This window comes from Adiantum capillus-veneris, chromosome 15 (genome assembly GCF_014529385.1).
Source record: "Adiantum capillus-veneris isolate H3 chromosome 15, ASM1452938v2, whole genome shotgun sequence".
Classification (NCBI taxonomy): Eukaryota; Viridiplantae; Streptophyta; class Polypodiopsida; order Polypodiales; family Pteridaceae; genus Adiantum; species Adiantum capillus-veneris.
Genome location: NC_140945.1, coordinates 30,792,542 through 30,806,387, shown reverse-complemented (window position 1 = coordinate 30,806,387; position 13,846 = coordinate 30,792,542). Strand labels below are relative to the sequence as shown.

General features: G+C 40.4%; 1 protein-coding gene across 5 annotated transcripts in view; it reads right to left on the bottom strand.

The window, feature by feature from the left end:
- LOC147440462 (GPN-loop GTPase QQT1-like) overlaps positions 1 to 13,846 on the bottom strand; it is a 138,788-nt gene that overhangs the window by 118,109 nt on the left and 6,833 nt on the right. For 3 of the 5 annotated variants that reach the window (XR_015190406.1, XR_015190407.1, XM_086530204.1), the window contains exon 1: positions 6,431 to 6,587. The exons of 1 other annotated variant lie outside the window; for it this stretch is intronic. The gene's annotated coding sequence lies outside the window, so the exon portion shown is untranslated. Of the gene's footprint in view, positions 1 to 6,430; positions 6,588 to 13,846 lie in introns of those variants that run through there. One more of the 5 variants, XM_086530207.1, reaches the window with a different exon arrangement.

The following is a 13,846-nucleotide window of genomic DNA, read 5'->3' as shown; positions in this document are numbered from 1 at the left end:
GTACTTTCATTCATTAGATTCGGTGCAGGTCCCACGCCATGTGGTACCAGTTCTGCTTTTCTATCTGCCTTTTCTGCCACATTCCTCAGCTGCTCTCGAACTCTCAGACTTGTTGTCGTCTTTATCATTTTGTTCTTTCTGTGCCTTATTAGGGCACTTCGCGGAGATATGTCCCTGTTCCCCGCATCCAAAGCACTTCCTCTCTCTGATGAAGCGAGCTCTCTCCTCACGAGTAAGCTTGGGTCGTGCATCCTTTTTCTCTGGGTTGCTCTTTTTCTTTCTACTTTTATTCCCAGAAGTCTGTTCGGCTCGTTGTGTCATGGCCTCATCTGTGGGGTAGGTCAGACTGCCAGAGTGAATGGCAAAGCCCCGCTTCGCATGACTCATCAACTCCTAGATAGAAGTTGACTTCTGTTCCAAGCAGTGATCTCGGATCTCTGTAGGTAGACCCCCAAGGTAAACCGCTCAATCTGTTCTCTGAACGAGATCTTCTTGAATAAAGAGGCGGGTAGAAAAGAGCTCCAGAATCTTTCACAATAAGCATTGATTGTATCTTTCTTGGTCATCCGAAGATGGTTCCAAGCAGCTCGTATATCTCGTTCATATTCTTGCGTCAACCAAGAAGAAATAAAAAGCTTCTTAAATTTCAGCCATTTAACTGGCGCACTCTTGTTAAAAGAAGCGCGGACCACCAAGTACGAGCATTCCCCTTAAGGTAAGAGGTAGCTCTCCGAATCTTGGAGTGCTCTGAATAGCGTCCTCCCGCGAAAGCGATGTCAAACTGCTGTATAAAAGACAAAGCCTTCAAAGCATCTGAGTATCCTGAAAAAGTATCAAACTTGATCGAGTGGCCACCTTCCTTAAACTCTCGGACTTTCTTGCTTTTATCTTCGAGAAAGTCAACTGGTTGGCTTTGTAAAAATTCTTCTTGTTCGCATAAAACTTTCTGTCATCGGAATCTGAGCTGTCTGTAGACGAGTCCTCAGTAGAACTGTCAGTCTCTGGGCGAGATGTAGCCTTCTTTGCCTTTTTTCTTGCCCTTTTCGAAGCTTTGTTTCTTGCTTCGCTTTTTACCTTTTTTGTCTTCTTCGCTCGAATCCGAGGAGCTAGAAGAACTATCAGAAGAAGAAGAACTGGGTACTCCTTCAAATCGAACACGCTTCTTCTGTTTCTTTGCCTTGTCAAATGTCGACCGACGACCCAAATATCCCGGGAAGTCAGTGTCTTTCTTCTGCTTTTTGCCGTGCTTTTTTGCCTTTCTTTTGCACGTCAAAAAGCTGAGCAATCCATGCATCAACCACGTTCTCCAGTTCCTTCTCCGTATATTTTCTTGGAGGCAGAAGAAACAGCGGGTTTCGGGAGTGGTGTTTTGGGTCTTTGCCACTCCATCTGTACCTCTTCCAAAGAGGTCTGGTTCATATATTTTGCCATCTTCGGTTCCTTGGCAAAATTGAGCATCATCTTTGTTGCATCACCAATTAATTGACGACGCTCCATCTCTTGCTACTCCGCCTGAGTAGGCCTAGGCGGGCCATACTCTCTGTTTGAATCTTCGTTGTGATCCAAGCCCCCATCTCCAGATGCAGAGGGAGTCGACTGATCATTGCTTGAAGCCAAAGGTGCCGCGGAAAAAAAAAAATCGGGGATCGGATTTCCTGTAGAAGAGAAATCGGCCGTGCTCTGAGACCACTGTAACAGACTTGGACACTCCAAGTCAAGAATCAACCGCAACAGCACCAAATAACCACTTCAAAACAATTCACAGATCACAATAGATTTGCACTGGCCCGGCAGAGTTCCGTGCCTAGAGATATTGGCCCCAAAGACTGGTGCCCCTTTCGGTATTTCTTTTTATATTAATCAGATCAAAGTACAAGAGTGTGGCTAGGGTTTCACTCTCAGACTCTGCGTCCAGATGCTCTGAGAAGTGAGGCCCTCACCGCTAATTTAAAGATACAAGGGATGCCCAAAAGCAGAGCCCCAAAAGCTTTTAAAATAAAAAAGCATCAGTTCTCTCTCTCTCTCAGAGAGTCTTTTCTCTTTTTTTATAAAAAAAACAAAATTTGCGTCACTCATCATTTTCCTTTTTTTTTTTTTTTTAAAGCCTCCGCGAATTTCGGAAATTAGGGTTTTTGGCAAAAATTAGGGTTTGAAGGAATTTAGGGTTTCTGGCAAAAATTAGGGTTTCTGTTGTCCGCCACGTCATCACTTTGTGACACTTGGCACGGAACTACACAAGGCCGTGTCTTCTTTTGTGAATTGTTTTAAAGTGAATCTCTGCTGTGTCGCGGTAGAATCTAGACTTGGGGTGCCCAAGTTTGTTACAATGTTAGGGGTATTTAGGGCACGAGGACTTCTACATCATGCCTTTGGAAGACTATGACGTCCTCCTAGGAGTCCCTTGGTACCATAAGAACAACGCTGTGGTCGACTATCGGGCTAAGAAAGCGACTTTGACTAATGAAAAGCACGGAACAATTGTACTTGATGTAAAACTAAAGGGTGAGTCCGTCCTTATTGTATCGGCTTCGGCCATTTTCAAATTAATGAAATCCAGTCTCTTTGTTTACTCGATCTACTTGAAAGAGTTCAATGATGAACACAGAACGAACATGTCTGAACTTGATAAAGAACACCAAGATTTTCTCCACACACATACTGATTGTTTCTCTGAGGGCCTGCCAGGCGAGTTACCCCTATCTCGTCTTGAGGATCACACCATTGATCTGATTCCTGGAAGCACACCACCGAACCGGCCACCTTACCGTGTTAGCCGAGCCCAGAATGAAGAGATCATAAACCAACTGAAAGACCTCCTGGAAAAGGGTCTTATCCAGCCGAGTACTTCACCCTACTGCTCTACAGTGTTGTTGGTATTAAAGAAAGATGGATCTTGGAGAATGTGCATTGATTGCAGAGCTCTCAATAAAATCACTATCAAAAACAGATTTTCGATTCCAAGGATCGATGATATTCTTGACCGACTTCAGGGATCCTCTTGTTTCAACAGGATTGATTTGAGAAGCGGATATCATCAGATCAAAATCACTCAGCCTTTCGGACGAGCTTCGGTTTATATGAATTTTTAGTGATGCCTTTTGGCCTTACCAATGCTCCAATAACTTTTAACCGAATGATGGATAGGATTTTATGAGAGTATCGATCTTGTGTCAGCACTTTCTTTGATGACATTATAGTCTTCTCCAAGGATGAAGCAAGACATCGACACCATCTTCTATAGGTCTTTCAGGCATAGCGGGATCACAAATTAGTTATCAATGCCAAAAAGAGTGAATTTTTTCTTGCTGGAGATACACTTTTTGGGACACATCATCTCAGCAACAGGAGTACACATGGACCCGGAAGGATTGAGACTTTACGTGATTGGCCAAATTTGAAGAATGTTCATGAAGTTAGAAGCTTCTTGGGCTTGTGTTCTTACTACCGGCGGTTCATTCGAAAGTTTGCAGAGGTAGCTTCCCCTTTGCACATTTTGACTCAGAAAGGAGTCCCTTTGTCATGGGGACCGACTGCCGTTTAGACACTTAAAGAAAAACTGACTACTGGACCAGTGTTGACTTTGTCGGACTTGCAAAAGTCATTCGAAGTATATTGTGACTTAATGCAAGAAGGCCATGTCTTGCCTATGAAAGCTGATTGTTTTCAAGGCCAGAATTGACAGCACAGATTTATGAGAAAGAGCTTTTGGCAGTGATCCATGCTCTTACTCAGTGGCGACATTACCTACTCGGAGCCGATTTCACGGTCTTTACTGATCATCAAAGTTTACGCTACTTCTTGTCACAAAAGCAGCTTTCATAAAAGCAGATGCGGTGAAAGCTCTTAGTCTTGGCTATTTCTGCAATTCATCATAGAAGTTTCGAGGACATGGTTGATCGGTACGCCACAAATCCGGATTTTTCCGATGTATTCACTCGAATACAGAATGGGGAGGTAGTAGCGGGATATTCCATACGGGATGGCTACTTGATGAAGAAAACGATGTTGTGCGTCACACAACCGTTGAGGGAAAAGGTTTTGGCTGAGTGCCATTGTCCACCTTTTACGGGTCACCGCGGCATCAACACCACCTTGAAAGGTGTGGAGCGTTACTTCTTTTGGCCGAGACTCAAGAAAGATGTGGACGACTTTGTTCGCAGTTATTTAGTATGCCAGAAGGTCAAGTTTGACAGGCATAAGGCATAGGGATTACTCCAACCTTTACCCATTCCCACCCGCCCCTGGGAAAGTATTGCAATGGATTTCATTTTTGATCTCCCAAAGAGACAGAGTGGGCATGATGGCATTTGGACTGTCATCAACAGATTTAGCAATCAAGCTCACTTTATTCCAGTAAAGAAAACAGTCAAGCCGAATCATTTAGCGAGACTGTTCATTGCACACATTTTCCGTCTACATGGCATGCCTGAGACTCTAGTCTCCGACAGAGATCCCCAATTCACGAGTTTGTTTTGGAGAGCTATTTGGGAGAACATTGACACACAGTTGCATTTCTCATCATCATTCCACCCGCAAACAGATGGGCAATCCGAGGTAGCAAATTCAATTGTTCTGGATTTATTTTAGTCTTACATTTCTCATCAAAAGACTTAATGGAAAAAAAAATTGCCCTTGGTGGAATTTGCCTACAATAACACGATCCACTCTTCGATGGGGAAGGCGCCATTTGAGATCATTGAAGGTGCTCTCAAGGTTCCACCCTTCCTTAGCACTAAAGATAAGATTTTTGAAGCCAACCAATACACGAGGGACTTGGACACTGCTTTTGCCAAGGTCCGGGAGGCTTTAGCGAAATCTCAAGAACGATATAAGAAGGCAGTAGATTGACATCAACGAGATTTGAAATTAAAGGAAGACGATTGGGTGCTCTTACGTTTTGAGAAGGCACGCCTAAGAAAACGAAAAGGAAAGGAGCGGTTTTTTCCAAAGCTTAGCATGAGGTATTATGGCCCTTTCCAGATAAAAGAAAAGATAAATGATGTCTCCTTTAGACTCAAGTTGCCCGATACTTGGAAGATTCACAATGCATTTTTTGTGAGTCTACTGAAGCCTTTTAAAGGCGATGTGCCCGTCGATGGGGAGCCTGATAAGCAACCCGAAGTGGAGAAAAGCGAGGAGATACTCGTTCCAGAACACATTGTGGCACACAAGGACAAAAAGATAAAAGGTAAAGTGATTAGGCGATTCTTGGTTAAATTCAAGAACTATCTTGCATTGAATGCGAAGTGGATGGAGGAGGAGGACCTAGCAAATACTCCTCAGATTTTGAAACTTTACCTTGACCCATTCGATTTAGCATAGTCTACTCCAATAAAACCCCGAATTCAGTGAGGGTAAATCTAGTGCAGTGGGTTTTCACAAGAGGGGAGTTACTCAGCTCCTTTGTCAACAAATTACCCTGATTTTGAATAAAACCATTGATGTCCCCATTGGGTTTCAGAGATACTAATGGGCTGACAAGTAATCTCCTGTATGACTTTATGACAGGAATTCCCGAAAACGAATATGATTGATTTGTACTCTCTCATTTGATTTGTTTGAGTGCAGGAACTAAAAGACAAAATGACTGCAGTATTTCAGTCTCATAAATCTCTATAGACATGATCGCAATAAGGATTAGTTAATCGTAGATCGGTGAGGTCCGGAATGGATTTAGATGCGATTACTAAATACGTTGCCGATAGTTATGGTCTGAGATTTGGAATGAATTTGTCTATGATTTGTCCTGTGATGTGACTGTCGTTTTGTACAGGTGCTAGATGTGTCATGTCCAATGCGTCGGTACTAACAGTCAATGTCTACTAAGACAGTTTATGGCCTCTGTCTGTTTTGCAAGCGTAACGAGGGCGTTACAATTCTTTCAAGAGGGGGATATGTCTTAAATTGGTGACGTGGCAGAGCCACCTGGACATACACACAGCATGCTGATGTGGCAGCCATCCGGAAAATGCGCTGCGAGGCTGACGTGGTTGTACATGTCTCCGCAAAACGTGTTGACTGTGCTGATGTAGCAACAGCGTACAAAATCCCGCTTTTTGCGCTAACAGCGTATGGATATTCCGCAAATCACGCTGACAATTTTTGTTGGCAGCTTTTGGAGATTCTTGCTTTTAATTTTAGATGCTTTTTGGGGCTCTGCCTTTAGCAACCCTTTGTAATGTTTATAAGCAGCCTTAGGGACTCACTTCTCAGAGCATTTAGACGCAGAGTCTGAGAGCGAGCACCTGCGGGCTCAGTTGCACTTTGCTCGAAGATTAATACAAAAATAATTACCGAAAGGGACGCCAATCTTTGGAAGGGGGGGGGCATGTTATATGAAGTTTTCTGACACCCTTCACTACAAAACCACCGTGCGAGAGCTTCGACAACGGACACAGAGAGAGAGAGAGAGAGAGAGAGAGAGAGAGACCTCTTGTTGCGCTGCAGTCTAGCCCTCAGAAGTCGCGTAACTCGTAGAATTGCTGAGAGTTGTTTGTTGGACGTTGCTGCGTTTTTTTTGGCCTGCTTAAGACTTTAGTATCCGTATCCATATGGATGAAGGTCGATCAATTCTAGTTGTGAGATATGTCTTGCAAGAAAAAAATATCATTTCCTTTCAAATGTTATTTGTCAAAGCTGCATTCATGTTTTGATGGTTAACAAAGGAATAAATAGTGTATTCAAAAGAGTTTAATCCACAATGTGAAGTATTGATTCAATATTTGTTTTTTAATATTTTGATTTATAAAGAGTCCTTTCATTTAAGGACCTTACAAAAATTTACTTCTTTAAATTGTTTGATTATTTTCTATGTTTTTTTAATCTATTTTAATAAATATATTAAAATATTTTTTATTTTATTTTATTTATTATGACTTTTTATTTTATCGTTTTTAATTTATTTTGGTTTCAAACGATAATGTGCAATGTGCACCTTTCACTTTATTCTTTTGATAAACTATCAAAATATCCCTCTAATTTATGAAAATTTTTAAAATATCTCTCAAGTTTTAAAATATTTCAAAATACCCTCGTATTTATTTTGGTTAAATTATTCAATATTTTAATATTTATTTCTTTCTTTTTGACAATTGAGATCCGTTTTTGAATGATTAGCATGTAATTTGTCACAAATTACCTCACAAAAAGGCAATTATGTCTAAAAATAATGAAGCAATATATCTCCAAAGCCTACGTAACCAACTTAACTTTTAGTTTTAGCATCTTATATAGATAGATAATCAATCTTCTTATGAAAAGCCATATTTTTTTTTTAATCTTTGGAGATATTTAAACTCACGACCAGAGGTATTTTTGAAATTTTTGAAATTTGAGGAGTATTTTGGAAATTTTCACAAATTAGAGGGGCATTTGGTAAACCATTTGTGGTTATGTATGTATAATGGATAATATAATTTTATATTAAAACACAACAAAAATTCCATGTGATTCTAAGCACTCATTGAAACTTACTCTCCATAAATCGCATCCTCCCCTTAACTTAGCAGGCCTTCGTGTTTCCTCACCTTGTTTTTAATAGGTTGTATCAATTGATTCTCGTTTTTAGAGGAATTTCCTCCAGCTGGTAGAGTACCCCCTACTCACAGCACCTAGTAGCTACAGTAGCTGTAGTTGTAGCTGCTCGCTCTTCTGTAATTATATTGCTTGGAATCTTTGCAGATTCCTCACTTTCCTCATTCAAAGGCAACTTGGGATATAAAATGGTTTGGGCAAAAGGATTCGATCACACAACCCGGAGTTCCCCCCATCCACTCTCTTGCTAACCATTTGACCCAAACCCTCATCCTATGTGAGGAATGACCCTCTACAAATAGAAAATTTATTTCATCAGCTCATGATGTTGTTGAAGGCCCATGTTGCTACCACTGCTTGCCCATCGTCTTGTTGCCGCCACCACCGCGCACGTATGGGCCGTCGCATCTCTAGCGATTCGCATGCTAATTCGCATCTCAAGTGATTCTCCTGCTGATTTCTTTTTAGAAACTGTATCACCTACTCATAATTGTTGGCATGAAAATCTTACCAAGTAACTAATCAAACTAATCAATGATAGGGGAAACTACAAAAAACACCCCTTAACATTTGAGGAAATCTTCGAAATAACCCTCAAAGTTTAGAAACTCCCTTTTCACCGCCAAAAATTCCCAAACTACCCTTCATTTTTCCAAAATTCCCAAATTACCCTTCGTTAACCTCACAAACATTTGCAAATACAACATAGGAAGATTGGTTCTCCCTCAATTGAAGATAATAGAACGAGTATGCTATTGCGGGCTCTCAAGATGAAATTGTTCATTATTTTTATACACAAATGCCTCTACTTGTGAGCTCAACGATAAATAGTTTTGCATTAAGACACTTAAAGATAGTTCTACTATTGTCAAAAACTAGAATATGCAAAATTGGGGTATTCCATCCAAAAATGACAGAAGGCTATATTGGAGATTTTTGAAATTTGAGGGATATTTTGGGAATTTCCACAAATTTCAGGGTTATTTTGGTAATTTTCTCAAATATTATTAGACATAGTTTTTTTTAGACTATGGTGGGAAACTATGGTGGCATAAGAAAATTCTTTTCTAGAGTCACTTTTAGATGTAGCTTTTATTGCCACATAAAAATTTATGATAACAACGTTCAAGACACCAATTTTATTTTATTTTTAATAGCAAAACTCACAATTGTGAGTGAATTATATTGATCAACCTTAAAAATTACAAGGTCTTGTCATGCTCGTGTTGAGCCATGACATCATACAGGGACCAAAATCACAACGGCTATCAGGGCAGCCACCCCTACCAACCCGCCCCCTTATCCTTGATACACAAAGTCCATTGTCATGTTCTTCTGATATCTTTTAATTATCGATGGCTAGTATTTTCCCCCCGTTTTAGGCATGCCAACTGCTGACAACAAGGCACAAGTAATCCTAGACCAATCCTCCGAGTGTTGCTTGCGTCCGAGTGTCCATATTAGCACTTTGTTTTCTTGTATAATTTTTGCGAAGCTTGCCACCTCGAAACCTCCTTCAAACACACGGCGGTTCCTTGTCTTCCATACATTATGTAAGAAGAAGTATCGGACGATTTGAGTGTTGATGAGGAGGGCAGGACTACCTGAATTCTTCCCTCCATGGAATAGATCAGTCTTGAAGAAACCAATTTTCCATGTTCTTTGGACCCACTTGCATATTTTCCCTGCTAGGCCTTTGATAGTTGGGCAATCCATAAAGAGGTGAGCTAGATCTTCACTAGCGAGCATGCACCCCAAGCATCGATCTGACCCAATCCCTCTCTCCTGAATCTTCACCCCCGTCAGTAGAGCACCCCAGATTACCTTCCATAAAAATACCTTCATGTGCTGTGGAACCTTAGGTTTCCAGATGTTCTCTATTACTTGCTCCCACCTTTCCTCTGGCCATTATTTTTTCCATATCTTGTTAAGGGGGCTAGACCAATTCTTCTTATGCATCATTGTATGACAAATGTCTTTAGGATGGGGTTTCCATAAGAGACTGCTTTCAGGCCATTTCCAGGCATTCCAATCAAACTCCGAGTCACATATCGGCATCACTATATTGTCAAGCTCTTTCATCACTCTGTGGACAAGCAAGACCTCCAAGCTATTAAGTTGGTAGGCAACCAGAAGATCAATGGTTTTCCAACTCTCGTTGTCATTGTCCCAGAAGTGCCCAATTCGATTCAAACCCTTGTTATTCAGTTTCATGGCTGTCTCTATCCAATAGGTAATTTGTGGCGGATCTACAACTTTGGACAACCAGGGGAACCAATGCAAAAGGGAGTTCTTGAAGTATCTGGTTTCTTCCCCCCACTTTAAGACTCTTGCTGCCCTATTACCAATTCTCCTGAGCTACCCCCCAGTCTAAGGGTAGACCATGACGGGGCTAATAGTTTGTTATGGAACTCCACCCCTCTCTATTTACCTCCTTTCGAGCCAAGTTTAGCCGCTTCCATCATATCTTTGATCATGACAGCCCTCAAGACATCAGTGTTAAGTTAAAGCTAAAGAGATGGATCTCTTGAATATGTAGGACAATACCCTATATGGAAAAGAAACTTGTTTTCTTATTCATTCCCTTCTCCAATCACAAGGTAGCCAAAGAAAATGCTTTGCTCACAAGAATCTACTTCTTGAAGGATGGCTACTTGCCACAAAATAAGGAACAAGTAACCTACAGCACCTTCCACGTCTTGTCAACTTTGATCTTGAGATTTCTAGAGAAGAGTCCAACCCACCAATCTGTTGCATGGCTTGAAATTTCTGAAAAAGAGTCCACCCCACCAATTTTTGCATGGTTGGAGGGTACATACATCTAATTTGCTTTATACAATCCCATCTCCAATATTAACGGACTAATGAATTGCACTGCCATCACCTCTTCTCTTCTTCTTCTACTTAACAATGGAAGTGCCCTCTATGAGTGCCTCTAGTAAACCAAGTGTCAATCCTTGCAAATAGTAATATGACAAAGGGCATCATACTCCTCAACAGTAAGAACCACAGGTCTACCATAGGCATCACAAGTGCCCATCAAATTCATGTAGATCTATGATGGAGACTCGGTGACAAAAGAATTTCACATGTCGTGAGGGCTAAGCAATCTCCTTGCAATCTCGGGGTACGACTCCCAAAATTGCTTCAATAAGAAGTAATCTCAAATACACGAGATTTATGATCTCTAATTATTGCCAGCATTACGCGATGGCACTCAATGTTAGTAAGGGCCCTAGATCCCAACCCCTTGTTCATGTGGCAGTAAAGTAGTCATCGTAAATCTAAAGTTGTGAAATGGCATTATCAAAGGATTGTTAATGCTTCATTTTGATTTTTTTACAATAACCTGGTCCCATTTCTTGGCTCACATTTATAGAAATTTTTTTTGTGAGCGGTTGTGCAACATGTGTCTCTCCTTCTCCCCTTCCTTGCCCAGCATTGTTGTTAGTCCCTTGGTTGGATACCTTGTCAAATAACCCAGTAAATTTGAGTGCAACTTCTTTCATGCAAGGATAGCAGTGACTAGCAACAGATGGGACAACATCTTTTCCCACTCACTTCGCAACGTTGTCAAAGTCCTTCACAAAAGTTTTGCACTCATTCTTACCTGTTTTGACATCCGAGGAACAAAAAGAGTGATCTTTCCCAAGTTTGCATTTCACATGAATGATAATAAGTGTTCTAACAATAATAAAAATGTCTAACTCTACTCATCATTTGGAGGCGGGGTTTTCACCCTCTATCATTCATTTATTTTTGCTAATAAGTAGAGTTATAGACGTATAAAACATCATAAGCTTACCACCAACATGGCAACCTTAGCATCAATTCAACGGCTGTATTTTGAAGAGAGAGAGAGAGAGAGAGAGAGAGAGAGAGAGAGAGAGAGAGGAAATCTCTACAGGGGTGTCACGGGCTTTGTCCTACGCGTTAACATCTATGTAAGAACCCCACCTTGAGTAATTTATTTTATCTTTGTGTGTGTACACTTGTCCAATCATACCTTTTATCATATGCTAGTCATGTGGAGTCATGTACATTTTATGTGCGTCATACTTATACAAGGAGTCATATGCACCCCTTCAATTATAGGGTTTACCCCACCTTTGTAGGAGTCCATACTTCACCCCTCTTACCATCTTGTGCTTAGCCTCGATACTCTTGACCTATTATTCAAAGAGCACTTCATTGTACACACTCGGTTCATCTACTCAAAAGTTAGTTTCAGGTTGTTTCCACTCGATTGTGTCAATCGAGTACTTTCTTAATCATGAATGCTAGTCTAATTGATCCATTGTAGATTCTCACAATTAGTATCAGACCCTACAAGGTAAAGAATATCTCCTAATGATCACAAGTCATTAATCATGGTAGCCTAATTTAATTATCACTTACTCCTTAATCGTCATACTAGTGGAGCTTGGGCATGCTCTTTGCAATACCAATGAGCAACTACCCTTCTTGTCTAGTTGCCTTGTGATTAGAGGATGTTAGGAAGGCATAGTGGATCTAGGTTTCCAATTATCACCCTCCCATGAAAAGTTCAATAAGCTTTTCAGATATTCCTCCAATCACACTCTAGTTAAGTCATTGGTTGGGTAAATCCAATCCCGATGGTTCTTATTTATGGAATTCTAACTGGGTCAATTGATTTGAATTCATGTACCTCCTTCTCCCTTGATGTACGTGTTTTTCCCTATTCTACATTTCCAACTATTCTCTCTCCACTTGTGTGTAAACACTTCACTATAATAGTTTTTCACATGGGCCCTAATATCCTTCATTTGCATGTCATTAACTATCTCTAATTACTTGGCAAAAATCCGGTGTATCTATGTGTGTGAACCCTACTAGGTAAACATTATAAGCATTTATTTTGGGCTTCCCTTTCTTGTTGGATAGCCTATACATAGCAAGTTCTTCACCTCAATAGATGGGAATTCAAGGTCATCTAATTTTGGAAGGGCACATCGATCAGACTTTACATTGGTTGTAAATCAATTTGAATTCCCTTAAAGGTCCAATAGTAAAGTTTCTCAAAGAAGCCATGCCCTTTCTTGGGGTCAACAAATGGACGACAAAAGACATCAAATAGAATTGAGTGTTTGGTCCTTTCTCTGAAGGCTAGCTCCTTGTGACTTGGTCGTGAAGCATGTGTGCCATACTCTTCTAAGGGACCACTCCACATAAGTCACTAGTTTTATTTTTAGCCAAAGATGTGTTCCCATACACATCTTAATGGCCACCTTCATGGATGCATTTCCCATATATCCATGCAATGTAAGTTATCATTATCATTTACGTAGTTGACCTTCTGATTGCGCTTGTGTGAGATAGTTAGACACTGCCTTGGAGAGTGAGAAGGAAATTGAGATATTTAATAATATTGGATTCCCTGCATGGCAACATAAACTAAGGAATTACCTAATGAAGAAAAGGTTATGGTAATTTGTGAAATCCCGTAATAATTGTTCATCCATTAACAACACCAAACTAGAGCTATGAGTGCACAAAAGTTAGTGAAATATGAACAAGCACTAGGAATTATTATGCTTCATTACGTGACAACCACTAGAGAAGAACTTTGGGTCTAAAAGAAATAAGAGTAAGGCTACCTTAAAGTGCTTTACAAATTTGTAATGGAACCTAATGAAGACATAGCTACCCTTGTAAATCGACTCCAAAGCATTGTGACAAAACTCATATATATAGAAGTTGAGATGCTTTTTTTATATAATGGATGTGCTTTCACAAAGCAATACCCTCTTCTAATGACAACTTAGTCGCCATCCTAAAAGAAAAGGACTCAACTCTCCACCTGCAAGATGTGGTGAACTCATTGCAGGCAGAGGAGAAGAAACGAAAGATAGAGACACAATCAAATTATTCAGCCATAACATCTTCATCTAGTCATGCATCATCTTCATTCAATACAAAAAGTTGCAATGAGTGAAGCATTTCCCAAGGGACTATTTCAAGAGAAAATATTGCATGCACTTTGGAAAAAAGGACATCCATCTTTTAAATGTCCAACAAGGAATTAGTTTAGCAATATAGCAGATTCAAGAAGGGAGAAGCACAAGCTGCAGAATTAGGAGAAGAGGAAAAAAAGGACCAAGAGAGTAACCTTCATGTTTATGTCATTGCTAGTGAGACGAGTGATAGTGACATCTCGTAGGATAAATGGGGGGATGGGGATGGAGAGAGCTTTTTGAGGAAGCTTTTAGGGATCTTTTTTCTGATTTTTCCTTGCAGAAGCAAAAATATAAAAAAAAGATCCCTCTCCACATGTCCCAACTGGAGAGAGCTT